Source organism: Dama dama, chromosome 1 (assembly GCF_033118175.1).
Source record: "Dama dama isolate Ldn47 chromosome 1, ASM3311817v1, whole genome shotgun sequence".
In the NCBI taxonomy this organism is placed as follows: domain Eukaryota; kingdom Metazoa; phylum Chordata; class Mammalia; order Artiodactyla; family Cervidae; genus Dama; species Dama dama.
This window is the reverse complement of record NC_083681.1, coordinates 84,899,252-84,911,396: the sequence shown is the minus strand read 5'-3', so window position 1 is coordinate 84,911,396 and position 12,145 is coordinate 84,899,252. Positions and strand designations below refer to the sequence as shown.

General features: G+C 49.7%; 1 pseudogene; it reads left to right on the top strand.

Annotated features, from left to right (window-relative positions):
- The first annotated feature begins 6,263 nt into the window (after window positions 1-6,263).
- Window positions 6,264-7,417, top strand: LOC133042516 (histone-lysine N-methyltransferase PRDM9-like; annotated as a pseudogene).
- Window positions 7,418-12,145: the final 4,728 nt, after the last annotated feature.

Here is a 12,145-nt window from a genome sequence, read left to right as displayed (position 1 = left end):
CTGCTGCACTGGAACAGAGTCCTGATTTCAGCCTGACCCCAGTCCAGCAGTTAGGGGTTTCCGGGTCTCCTCAAGGATTCCTTCATCATCCACAGACACATGCCTCCCAGTGCCTTCCCTCAGAGGGGCTGAATTGTAGGGGAACCAAAGAACCCAAATCTAGTTCACAAGAGGCTGATCTGTCATATCTAGTCAGGATCCGTCCATCCCACCAATACCCTCACCCTGACTTTCCCCTCACCTTCCTGCCCTGGACACTCCACCCAAGGCAGACAGACCAGGCTCTGGACACTGGTCTGGGCTATCTCATCACCTTCTTCTTCCACAGGCACCTTGGCCTTGAGCACTCCAATGGCCATGAGGCCGAACAGGTCTCCAGAGGAGAGCACTGAGGGAGATCCCGGGAGAACAGAGCGGAAGCCCACGGTGAGAGGTGGAGGCAGCAAAGCTGGGCTCTAAGCCAGCTCTATAGGAAGGACACGGCGCAGGTCCCTGAAGCACCACAGACTGCTTGCCTGGGCAGCTGACTGAATTTCCCTGTGACTGTACACAGGATGGGAATGCCTGGTCCTGTCTGAGATGGTGGGGTGGAGTGGGACAAAACAGGACACTAGCTTCGTCAACTGCTCTGTCCAGGGAGAGCTAGGAAAATGCTCAGCGTTTGTTCAGTTAAGCAGGACACAGTCGGGAAGGAAAGTCTTCATCCCTGCCTCTCTCAGACCATCCTGCAGCTTCAGGCTACTCCCTGCACAAAAGGTGGAGGAGAAGGCCCAGCTCTAAGGTCTGACTTAGATTAGTAAATCACTGATGAAATCTATTATTTTCCTTAGGCCAAAGATGCTTTCAAAGACATCTCCGTATATTTCTCCAAGGAAGAATGGGAAGAGATAGGAGAATGGGAAAAAATCCGATATAGGAATATGAAAAGAAACTACGAAGCGCTGATTGCTATAGGTAACAGGAAGTGCTGGGCGCCTGTGAGCCTGGGAAACATGAAACAGGTCTTCACCCTCAGTGTTCACTTGGCCTGCTCTTAGGTAGCTTCATCTGCTCAAGGTAGCTTCATCTGCTCACAGTTCCCTTTTGTGTGGAGACTAAGGAAATGTTTACAGTTTTGTACCAAAGGGAGGTTGACCCTGCAGTGCAGAGCTCACCTCTTGCCTTATTCTAGATTCCCCCAGCCCATCCTACAGATTTCCTTGACTTTGTGACACTTCCCATTGCTTCTATGCATTGTTTCTCTTTCTTAGAACAAATATTTTGCTTCTTTCCAGGTTTCAGAGCCACTCGACCGGATTTCATGTATCACCGCAGGCAGGTCATCAAACCCCAGGTAGATGACTCTGAGGATTCTGATGAAGAATGGACACCAAGGCAGCAAGGTGAGAGGCCAGGAGGATGTGCAGGTGTCTTCCTGAAACCAGCCTAGGCTTAGGTCTCAGCTACATCTCAGCCAGTAGTAAGGAAGACATAATTTTCAGCATTCCGAAGTGGTTGTGGCTGAATATTGACATTAGCCTGAATGAAGATGAATGTAAAGGTTTTCCAGTGTAATTCTCAAAAATTTTATGGTTATTAATCATTCTTTTTACAAAGAATTATTTTTGCTAAACATTCTTAGTGAAAGGCAGTTAAAGAAACCTTAGAAATAAATTCACCAAACAGATTTATTACTAATCTCATTGGTTATTGGATTAAATCTCTTCAAAGAGGAAACAATTAACATATTATGTCAAGATATATTATTTATGTTATGTATATAAAACAAAACCCATGATCTTCTTACCCCAAGGTTAAACTAATTCTTTATTTTGATTCTGGGTAAGGGTTTGAGAGAACTATTTATTCTCCATGATCTTTCCGACATTTCACTGACCAGAGATGGCATCAGGTAAATAAAATGAAGTACACTTATTATAAAATAGAAGTGAGCAGCTCACTTCCTCTTCTGCTGCTCAAACAGTTTAGAAGAGTTAATCTGCCTAGACTGGAGAAAACAATTTAGATAGTTCTATGATTCTCCATCTCTGGATTTCTGTTCTCCCAGATTTTTCAAAATTATTTATTTAGTTTTGGCTGCACTGGGTCTTCATTGCTGTCCATGGGCTTTCTCTGGTTGCGGTGAGTGTCTTCTCATTGCAGAGCACATGCAGGCTCTGTAGTTTGTGACACACAGGCTTAGCTGCCCCGCACAAAGTGGAATCTTCCTGGACCAGCCATCGAACCTGTGTCCCCTGCATTGGCAGGCAGATTCTCATCCACTGTGCACCAGGGAAGTCCCTCTGTTCCATTAGGTTATTAAAACTAGTGAAAGGGACATGAAAACAAACATTTGGTTGTCTGCAAAGGTTTTGACATAAGGAGAGATTCTTCATAGGGAATACATACGCCTCAGTTCACCATACGCCTGCACGTCTTTATTTACCTTTTTAACAATTTCTGAGTGTATGGCACACTGTTCCTAACTATGTGCACGTTAGTGTTAGTGGCCACAGTGTTAATTGCTCAGTCATGTCTGACTCTGCGTACCCATAGACTGTAGCCCACCAGGCTCCTCTGTCCATGGGATTCTCTAGGCAAGAATCCTGGAGTGGGTTGCCATCTCCTGCTCCAGGTGATCTTCCCAACCCAGGGATTGAGCCTGCATCTGTTGCATCTCCTGCATTGCAGGTGGATTTTTTACCGGTGAGCCACCGGGGATATATATACACATTGATGTACAACAAATCTGTAGAAATGTTACATCTTGGGTGACTGAAGCCCTAACCCACTGAGTAACAATTCTCCAATCCTTCCTCCTCATAGCCCTTGGCAACCACGATTATATTTTCTGTTTCTATGGATTTGATTAATTTAGATACCTCATAGAAGTGGAATCAGGCAATATTTGTCTTTTTTGATTGGTTCATTTCACTTAGTATAATATCATCAAGGCCCATCCATGATGGAGCATATGACAGAATTCTTTTTTAAGGCTTCAAAACATTCCGTTGTGTGCATGTGGATATAATAGCTATAACATATATCTTATATATAATCTTTATGTTTTATCCACCAATGAACATTTAGATTGCTTACACATCTTGCCCATTGGGAATAATGTGGAAATGCCCATACATGTGCCCACTATTTATTCAATAACTTGCTTTCAATTCTTTATGGAAATACACTCTTGAGTTAGATTGTGAGGTCATACAGTAGTTCTAATTTTCTGTGGAAACTCCATACTGTTTTCTAGAAAGCTTGCAACATTTTACATTGCCAACAATAGTGTATAAGGGTTCCAATTTATCCATATCCTTACCAAACTTGCTATTGTCTTCTTATACATATTGCCCATCACAGAAGGTTTCAGTTTGTATTTCCCTGTTGATTAGTAATATTGAGCATCTTTTCATGTGTTTGTTGGCCATTTGTGTATTTTCTTTGGAGAAATGTCTATTCAATTCCTTGTCTCACTGTTAGTCAGCTCAGACTGCCATAACAAAGCAGACTGCATTCCTTAAACCACAGAAATTTGTTTTCTTACAAGGCTGGAGCATGGAAATTTGATATCAAGATGCCATCATGGTCAATCAGGTTCTCTTCCGGGCTTATAGGTAGCCTTCATAATGGTGTATGCTTAGTAACCCCTTATCAGATGCATATTTTACAAATATTTTCTACCATCCTGTAGGTGGCCTTTTCAACTCTGTTCAGTGTCCTTTGTGCACAGAGGTTTTAAGATTAATCTCATTTGTCTATTTGTACTTTGTTACTAATACTTGTGCACTTGGTACCATATCTAAGAAATCATTGCTGATTCAATGTCCTGAACTCTTCACCCTTGTTTTCTTCTAAGAGTCTTATCAAGTCTTGCATTTAGGTCTTTCATCCATTCTGAATTGATTTTTCTTCAAGATGTAAGATGTTCATTATTTTGCATATGGTTATTTTGTTTCCCCAGCACCATTCATTACAGGGATTAAACTTTCCCCATTATCTTGACACCCGAGATGAAGATCATTAGACCATGTATCCAAGAGTTTATTTCTGGCTGTCTATTCTGTTCCATTGATTGACATATCTGTCTTTATGCCAGCCAGCTTCCTCAGTGGCTCAGCAGGTGAAGAATCTGCCTTCAGTGCAGGAGACACAGGAGATGTGGGTTAAATCCATGGGTTAAGAAGATCCCCTGGAGAAGGAAATGGCAACCCTGTCCAGTATTCTTGCCTGAGAAATCCCCTGGACAGAGGAGCCTGGTGGGCTACAGTCCAAAAGGTCACAAAAAATCAAGAACACTGAGCGACTAAGGATACATTTTTTGCCAAATCTACCCTCTTTTGGTTCCTGTACCTTTGTAGTATGTTCTGAAATCAGAGGCCTCCAGCTTTGCTGTTCTTTCTAACATTGCTTTGCCTATTTGGGGTGCTCTGAGATTCCATGTTAACTGTTGGATGGATTTTCTATATCTGAAAAAAATTCCATTGGGATTTTAATATGAATTGCATTGAATCTTTAAATTGCTTTGGGTAGTATGAACAGCTTAATAATATTAAGCCTCCAGATCCATATACATGAGACAACTATCTATTTATTTATGTCAGATTCCTTTCAGCAATATTTTGTCGTTTTCAACATATAAGTCTTTCATCTCCTTAAGTTTATTCCTAATTGCTTCATTCTTTTCAATGGTATTATAAATAAGATTATTTGTCCAGTGGCTAAGACTTCACACTCCCAGTGCAGAGAAGTTGGGTTCAGTCCATAGTCAGGGAGCTAGATCCCAAATGCCACAATTTTTATATTAAAAATGCTAGTTCTAATTTTTAATATTTCATGCAAAAAAATGTGTAACATCACCTTCTGCAGAAAGGCTGAGAAGCAAAAAGCAACATTTCTGGCACCTACCAGCTCTCTGCCCTTTACCTGTTTCTTCCTCATTTCCTCCCATTTCTAAGCGACAGATGTGCAGTGATGTGCATTCAGTTACTGTTCCAGTCTGTTGTCATGTGAGTTCACACTCTGTGCCAGACAGGGCTCCACGCACCGAAACAGACAGAACCACTGCCCTGGGTCAGCAGGGGCTTCATGCCACACAGGGGCTGGTGCTCTGAGGAAAACCAGTGCAGGGAACGTGCCTCGGGTCAGCGAGAGCAGGGGGTGGGGTGTGGTAAAGGACGGTGCGGCAGGGTCTGTGCAGAGATAATGCCTGCGAGAAAGGATTCCAGGCAGGGAAGCAGCCAGTGCCGCAGCCCCAGGGCCAGGAAGAGAGGCCATGCCAGGGGTCGTGGGAGGAAGCACAGAGGGAGAGAAGGAGGCTGGATGGGACACGGAAGCCTCAGGGCCTGTGTCCACGTGCAAGCCCCAGGGGTCCTCCTGGGTGACACAGAACAACTGCGTGGCTTTCTGCTGCAAGCAGCATGTTCTCTGTGCTAAGATGATGCTCTGGCTCATTTTTGGGAAGAGACAGCAGCGGGGAGTCCCCTCAGAGGTCAGTTCATTGCCAGACATGAGAGGAGAGTGGGCTGTCTGAAGATGCTTTCGAGTGAGGATGTGAAGAGTCTGGCTGGAGATGTATTTTTAAATAGGGCTTCCTAGTGCACGTTGAATGGACTAAACCTGAATGTAACAAATGAGGTATGAGTACTGGTGAGGCTTGAGAAAGTGTATGCCTTTATTTTATGGTCTATGGGAAACTGAGAGAGGAGTAATTTGTGAACCTCTTTGGGCAGCAGGGGCCAGAGACCTGTAGTCAGTGGGACCTGGGCCGCTCGGTCTCGTCCAGTCTCAAACCCACTTCCTGCAGAGATCGGCACAAAGGCTGCTCTTTGAACAAGGAGCCACAAAGTCAGATTTACCCACACCTGCTGTAACCACCCCCTGTGCTCCCTCCCATATGCAGAGAACTCCAGACCAGGCGCCCCTAACTTAATAGACCCTTTCTCCTCACAGGGAGCCATTCAGGAGATTTCACCTGAGTCATCAAGTCTTATCCCTCAGTAGGGTAAATACCTGTGGCCACTGTGACATGACATTTCAGACACTTACACGCAGGGAAAGTCCCTACAGATCCACCTCTAACAGGAGAGACACTGCCTCTGATGCTGCTGGAAGGTCCCTATCTGGGTGATATGTAGAAAAGGCCCTTGACACCAGCTTCCTGGATTTCTGTAGATGTAGAGAATAAGAGTGGAGTGGAAACGTGGACTATAAAGACACACTCGATGGGAGACAAATCGTGCACTGTCAACACTTAGGTGATTACTGGTGAGGACCTAAATATGGCAAACCAGCTACCTGACCAAAAGCTTCCTCTTTCAGCAGAACCAAAGCCCAAGATCCACCCATGTGCCTCCAGCTCTCTGGCCTTCTCCAGTCAGAAATTCCTCAGCCAACACATCCAACGCAGTCACCCCTCTCAGACCCTCCTGAGACCATCTGAAAGAGACCTCCTCCAACCAGAGGATCCCTGCCCAGGCAATCAAAATCAGCGATATTCAGATCCACACAGCCCAAGCGACAAACCTGAGGGTCAGGAGGCCAAGGACAGGCCCCAACCTTTGCTGAAAAGCGTAAGGCTGAAGAGGATTTCAAGGGCCTCTTCCTACTCACCCGGAGGACAAATGGGGGGTCCTGGGGTGCATGAGAGAATGAAAGACGAACCCAGCACACGCCAGAAACTGAATCCAGAGGACACAGGCACATTACTCACGGGGGCAGGGGTCTCAGGGATTATGAGAGTCACGTACGGAGAGTGTGGGCAAGGCTCCAAGGACAGGTCAAGTCTCAGCACACACGAGAGGACACACACAGGGGACAAGCCCTATGTTTGCGGGGAGTGTGGGCGAAACTTCAGTCAGAAGTCCGTCCTCATCAGACACGAGAGGACACACACAGGGGGGAAGCCCTATGTTTGCGGGGAGTGTGGGCGAAGCTTCAGTCAGAAGTCCCATCTCATCTCACACCAGAGGACACACACAGGGGAGAAGCCCTATGTTTGCGGGGAGTGTGGGCGAAGCTTCAGTCACAAGTCCGTCCTCATCACACACGAGAGGACACACACAGGGGAGAAGCCCTATGTTTGTGGGGAGTGTGGGCGAAGCTTCAGTAAGAACTTCAACCTCATCACACACCAGAGGACACACACAGGGGAGAAGCCCTATGTTTGCGGGGAGTGTGGGAGAAGCTTCAGTCACAAGTCCGCCCTCATCAGACACCAGAAGACACACCAGGGGAGAAGCCCTATATTTGTGGGGAGTGTGGGCGAACCTTCAGTCGGAAGTCCGTCCTCATCAGACACCAGAGGACACACACAGGGGAGTAGCCCTATGTTTGTGGGGAGTGTGGGCGAAGCTTAAGTCAGAAGCCCGTCCTCATCAGACACCAGAGCACACACACAGGGGAGTAGCCCTATGTATGTAGGGAGTGTGAGTGAGTCATGACCAACAAACCACACCTTAGCCACAGGAGGATTACTGCAGCCATCCCATGCCTCAGCTCTAAGGGGGCCTCAGAGGAGGCCTGTGACCCGTTACTGTCCACAAGAGTAAGAGAAGAGACTTCCCATGTGGTCCAGTTGCCAAGACTCCAATGCAGAGACCCACGTTCAATACCTGATTGGGGAACTAGCTCCCACAGGCTGCAACTAAGACACAGCACAGCCGAATAAATAAATATATAATAAATATTTTAAAGAAAGAGAGTGATAAGCACAGAATTACTTGTTAAATAACCTTCCACTTTCATGACAGGAGAGGAGGTAGATAAACAGCAGAGGGTTTCTTAAGTGTTCTGGAGATGTTCATGCCAAATGCCTTCGTGGTTTTTTAGTACTCCTCTTCTAATAAATTTTGTCTCCAAACAAATCTGAAGCCCAGACTATGTACTCATTCCCCCCTTATCACTGACAGCAGTGGAGTCCAGTCATAGCTGAACCCCTAGGAAGGCATAATTCTGGAGCCAACTCAGTTAGGTCACTGGACTGTTAGTTCCTGGGTCCACGGAGAGGAATCCAGGGTTTGAGACAGACTCACCAGGAAAGGGATTCCCCCGTCTCCTGGGAAGTGTGGCTTCTCTTCCTTATAGACCCCGACTCTCCTTTGGCCTCTCCTGGTGGCCCTCTGGTTCCCTCTGACTTCTGTAGCCGCAAAGGTGAATGCCACGTGCACGTCTGTGTGTGTGCGCGCGCCTGTCTCAGCATGGGCCATCTGGTCTCTGCAGCTCCCTCAGGGTCATCACAGAATCTGGACTCCAGAGTTGACCACAGGGGTCCAGTTCTCAGCCCTGCCCTCAGCAGCTTGTGAACTGGGGCAAGATGCTCAACCTCTCTGTGTCTCTATTCTCTCTCTATTCATCTGTGATACGAGGTGGGAGCACCAGCATGTTGGTCTGATGCGGAAGCACAGGCAGAATCTGGCAGAGGCTGGCTGAGAACGCAAACCACACCTTTGCTGTCCTTTGTGTTTTTTCTTTAATCTTTTTTATTTTTTAATAGAAGGATAATTGCTTTACAGAATTTTGTTTTCTGCATGTCCTCCAGCCCCCACACCTTCCAGGTCTTCAGAGCTAGACGAGGAAGGGGCCGTTTAGGCACCGGGCTGCCCTGATGAGGGGGTGTGAGGTCAGGGGTGCTAAGGGAAGCCGACCTCCCTTCCCACCCCTGCCATTCCTGCTGAGCTGGGCAGCCCCAGGGCCCCTCCACAGACAGGCAGTGCCCACAGTCGTCACCCTGCCGGGAACAGAGCCTGGAGCCGCGTTTGCAGGAAATCCCTGTCCGCCCCCATCCCACCCCCACACGGAGGGTCCTTGAAGCCCACACCGCGGCTTCCCTCTGCATGGGCCTCGTACGTGTGCCCGTGCGCTCTGGGCAACGCTGTCGCGACCTTGAAATTCTTAACCATGGAGTAGTTCGTCCTTACACTTCCCTGTCATGAGTGAAGTCTGATGGGCCCCGGGGTGCGCTGTGAGCAGAGCAGATGCACACACAGCACGGGTCCCGGGCTGACCAGGCTGGAGAAGGGGACAAAGTGGACACAAGCCCCCCCACTCTGGGTGAGTGAGTGTGGGGACAGCACCAGGAAGCCACGCTTGCTCAGACCCGGAACTGAGCTCCGACACAGAGTGGGGGCAATGGGGTTCTTAAGGTCGACAACACCCTCCCCTCTGTGAATGACCTCTGCCCTGGCCTGGTCCTTCCAGAAGGGGCTCAGGAGGCTGAAGTCCGCCCGGCCACCAGAAGACACCAAGGGGAGAGTGGGCCACGGGGAGGGGGGCGGAGGGTGCGAACTCCAGGACTCGGGCAACGGCCCTCAGTTCCCTCCATGTGCCAGGCTTGTGAAGCGTCTCTACATGAACCGCGTCAGTAATAACCACCCACTATTATTTTCCGGTTTCTATGCTTTCTTAAAGGAACGTGTTTGTCTGTGGCTTGGCTTCCCTACAGGAAGGGACGCCACGTAAACTCCCCATCTTCTGTGGCTTCAGGCCGGGGCCATGGGAGGGAGAGTCAGGAGTGGTGTAGTTATTGGGGCTTCAACTGAAAAACGGTGGGATCCAGAAACCTGCAGGGGCTTCTCACCTGCACCTCCCACCAGAGCTGGGCCTGGAATACCCTGGAAGGCTGAGCAGGTCAAACCTTCTCCCTCCCCTCCCCTCCACTCCCCTCCCCTCAAAAAGCTGACTCCTGGGGCCAGCCCACAACACCCCCAAATCCCCCATCACCCACATCCCCACACAGGCCCTCCGTCACAGAAGTGGGATGATCTGGATGGTGGCACAGATGATGTGTGACCCCAGAGCTGGGGGTCTCACCTGACCTTGAGCAAGGAGGCTGGTGCTTTACACAGCCTCCCAGCCCAGGGAGCTTCCAGCAGACACAAGCCATTATCTAAAGCAGAGCTGGGAGATGTGGAGTGGGGATGCGAGCTCTCTGAGGTCCCATCCTGTCCCCAGGACAGCGGCCAGGCCCCACCTGACACTGTGACTGCCCTGCACCGTCACACAGGACACCAGCAGTCACGGGACGGACAGCCAGCTCCCTCCGCCGCACGCTCCACCCTCACCACAGCGGCCCTGTGGCTGTACCTGCCCCGCCTGGGCACGGCTCTGCTTGGCTGCCAGGGCTCAGGGACCCTGGGTGAGTCGGTGAGGGCAGAGCTCCAGAGGCCAAGCCTGTCTTCAGCCACCAGACCTGCCCTGCTTACTGGACTCATGAGCCCAGCCAGTATCTGAAGACAAGATGCCTTTGGGAGAATGACACCCCAGACGCTGACCTCAGAGCTCCGACTTCTGAAAACTTACTAAACAGATTATTTATAGTCTTTTTTTATATGGGATGTTGGCAGGAAGCAGAGAGGGGAATGACTCCCTTGGTGGTGCTGTGGTTAAGAATCCACCTGCCAATGCAGGAGACACGGGTTCAGTCCCTGATCTGGGAATACCCCACGTGCCGTGGAGCACCTAAGTCCGTTCACAACTACTGCAGCCCAAGAGCCTCGAGTCTCTGCTTCCCAACCAGAGCAGCCACCACAGGGAGAAGTTCAGCGCAGAAACGAGAGAGCAGCCCCCACGCCCGACAGCCAGAGACAAGCCCGCACAGCAGCGAAGACCCAGCAAGCCGAAAATCAATAAATAACCTTGCTTTAAGTAGGAGATCGCAGCGTTCTCTGCTGACCCAGAGGCTAGGACACTGAGCTCCCAACACAGGGGGCCACGATCAATCCCTGGTCAGGGCACTATTTCCCACATGCTGCAACTGAAGGCCTGCATGCCACAGCTAAGACCCAGCACAGCCAATTAAATGAACACTTAAAAATAAGAGGCGGTTCATCTGTCACCATAGAAAACTGTGACATTTTAGGAAAAGGAAAAAAAAATAAGAGCTTATTTTGCAAGTGCTCATGGTTGATTGCAAAATTTTCTCATAATATGCAGCTGTTTAAGAAAGAAGAAATTTAGAATATACGGATACTAAAACCCACCCATATGTGTGGGGAACATCAATTACTGCAGCATGCGGCCACCACACACGGGAACACACGTCCGTGTTTTTCTTTTACAAAGAAGCTTTCAGCCTCCACCCCTCTTCCCACCGGCCTCTGCTCTGCTCACCAAGAAGACTGCACTTTGGACTCGTGACCGGGGGGTTTCTGTTGAACTCAGAGAGGTGGAGGAGCAGGGCTGTGTGGTTGGGGTCACCGTCTGGCCTGCAGTGAGGAGAGAAGCGCGAGTGCTCCGCCTCTGGGTCCAGTAACTCCAGCGGCCTCGGGGAGCCGCCCGGGAAGAAGCCTCTCAAAACCTTCCCTGCAGTCTCCACAGTTACAGCATGTCCCACGTGTCAGGGTTCAGCTGTGGGTTAACAAGACCTCTCTTGTTGGACAGAAAAGTGTTTCCTCAGAGAATCTGCCTGGATCTTGGCCTCGGTTGGTACAGATGTAACAGGCAGTACGTTCAGGGCTCAGGGGAGTTAGTTCTGAAGCTCTCTGGGTTTAGGGATACAGCACCTCCTCACCTCCACCCCATCCATGGTCATGGAGCCTTCTCTTCCAGAGGAAGGTGTTTGGCAACATCAGCCACAAAGACACATACTGAAGAGGAGATAGCCCATGGCAGGCGAGGCTGCGTGTTCCTGGGGGAGCAGAGGGGCCTTGGACACTGCATGCTGGACCCCTGCCCCACCAGCTTCTCCTTCTCATCGCTGGGCATGCAGCTTTCACCTGCTGGGTGCCCGCCAGTGAGGGGCTCCCAAGACACCAAGCTGGGGTTGGCGATGGGGGAGCTGGATGCCTGGGAACCCGAGACCCTGCAGCAGGTCAGTGCACTGTGGACGAGGGATGGCCTCACTGAACGGTTAGGCCCTGTGCACTCAGGACACCCTCTCTGGACCCCAGGTGGAGGGCTGATGCCCCCAGTGCCCACCTGGGTCTTAGGAGGTGGAAGAGAGACCAGGTTGTCCTTCCCACCTCCTACCCAGAGAATGGCAAAGGCCAGTTCCCAAAAGTCAGAACAGGGTGGGCAGAGCGAGTCTTGGGCCTCACAGGGTCCCTGTGAAGAGGGGTTCACTGCTCCCTGGATCCCTCTTGGCTGGTTCCCCTTCTGTGTGGTTTTCATACCAAATCTCACAAGGACAAGGCAGTCCAGGTGCCCACAGAATCACTCATCCTGG